The following is a 2,035-nucleotide window of genomic DNA, read 5'->3' on the forward strand; positions in this document are numbered from 1 at the left end:
ACTATTATATATACTACTATATACTACTATAACTATGCATAATTTTTCCGAGATTTCTGTTGGGACATGATCATCTGAGCTCCTCACACCACCAAACCCACCGTCCCCTCCCCACCTACTGCCCCCCCTTCAATTCCTCACATTTTCTATTTTTATTTCTCTCGAGTCTTGCTCTTAGAAATATTAAATGAATGTACGATATCATTATTGGATATGGATTTGTGACTCGAGTATATGGATACTAGATTTAAAAAGGGAAATTGTACACTTAATTAAACTAAAAACATGAGTTCTGCAAGAAAACCTGACAAGATGGAATTTAAAAAGTATTTTTTCCGGTTTCAGTGAGTAAAAATCTATAAAAGAAAAACAGTCGAAAGATCCTATGCAGTGTTTTGGTTGCAGAACTGTGTAACTGACATCTGCTAATTCATGAAACATGAAAAGGCAAGTTTCTCTGTAGGCCATTGCACACACAGTGACAGTTAAGAAAACAACTGTAAGAACACAAGCAAAGTGAAAACATTGTTCAAGCATGTTCAGTCAAAACCTTTTGACCCTTTTAACTCCACTGGCATCACCTCTCCTTAGCTCGGTATTCCCATGTAGAGAGTGAGGAGGTGAGAAATATATCAGCTATCAACTCTGGTTTTAGACTAACATATTCAAACCTATTCCTCGTGATTCCTTGTAGGAAATAAAAAACTTACAACAATAAAACTGAAGGTATAAAAATACATTTTTAAATTAAATTTGTTCTTATCTTCACTAGAAAAAATCCTTTTTGCTCTACATCCATATGTCCATATGAACAGAATCAACCTTTTGGGATTTCCTTTCCTGTGCGACTCAGCGTGCATCAAGTCATATGCTGTTAAAAGTTTACTGAAAAATATACACCCTAAACCAGGTCTGCCATCAGGATTACATGACAACAAAGTGTGAAAGATGAGGGAAAAGGAATATGAAAATACAGTTGTAACCAAAAAACAGACACTTGTTGTTACTGCTGAGTAAATTTTATTGTGGATCTTTCCTGAAAATCAGGTTTAGAAGTTCTGCTGAGTCACGGTGAAGTCAGCAGCATTGTTGGCCCTTTCATCTCCGGTGAAACCTATCCAATAACTGTGTCATTTACGGTCTGTGTTTTTCCACTCACTGCAGTAATGGATTACCTATAACATAATAATTTAATTGCAATGGAACCTCTGGTGTGTACTGGTCTGCTGGGGCTACTGCTCAAAGACATGCAACTCACCACCCTGGGCTGAGCCCTTGTCTCTACAGGGAAAAACTGATATGTTTACCACATAAACAGGTTCTCAGCTGTTTTGGGGCTGAATCTTTTTCGATTTTTCCAGCCTATCCCCAGCAAACTTTTGTTTGTTTGGTTTGTTCTGCACACTGCCAAACAGTTCATTCAAAAATGAATATTTAAGTCAGTACAAGGTTTTTTTTTTCCTTATTTAGAAAAAATAACGTTTATCAAGTTGCCATAGGGTGATTATGACTATTCGCAAGTCCATTTCCCGTTGATTAATGCCTTTTAAATCGGAAAAAAACATTTTGATGGTTTGCTTAGCAAAGAAAAGAATCTCTACTGAAGTTTATTAGAAACTATTATGCATGTCATATACTGTGACATTGGCATTTATCCCCCGCTCTCGCTCTTTCTTTGCTGAGTTAATGAAGCTCACCTAGCAGTCTTTCTTTCTAATCTTTGTGACATCAATCATATTGAGGAGAAAGAAGAGGACGATAGACTATTTATTATTTATCTGCTATTTGGATCTCGGCGTTTAAGTGGGTTTTTCTATTCAATTCAATTTAATTTTAGTTATATAGCGCCAAATCACAACAGCAGTCGCCTCCAGGTGCTTTATATTGTAGATCGTACAATAATAGATACAGAGGAAAACCCAACAATCTTATGAACATATACTGGTCTTCCCAATTCACACCCCAAAAAACAATTCCATTTTCCTTTACACACGCGTGTGCTCTGGTTTGTAAAAATAGGAATCCCGTCTCCTCC

This window comes from Aulonocara sp. 'chitande type north' Nkhata Bay, linkage group LG11 (genome assembly GCF_057382095.1).
Source record: "Aulonocara sp. 'chitande type north' Nkhata Bay isolate Kocher_YH1m ecotype deep benthic linkage group LG11, A_spYH_male_GT1.1, whole genome shotgun sequence".
Classification (NCBI taxonomy): domain Eukaryota; kingdom Metazoa; phylum Chordata; class Actinopteri; order Cichliformes; family Cichlidae; genus Aulonocara; species Aulonocara sp. 'chitande type north' Nkhata Bay.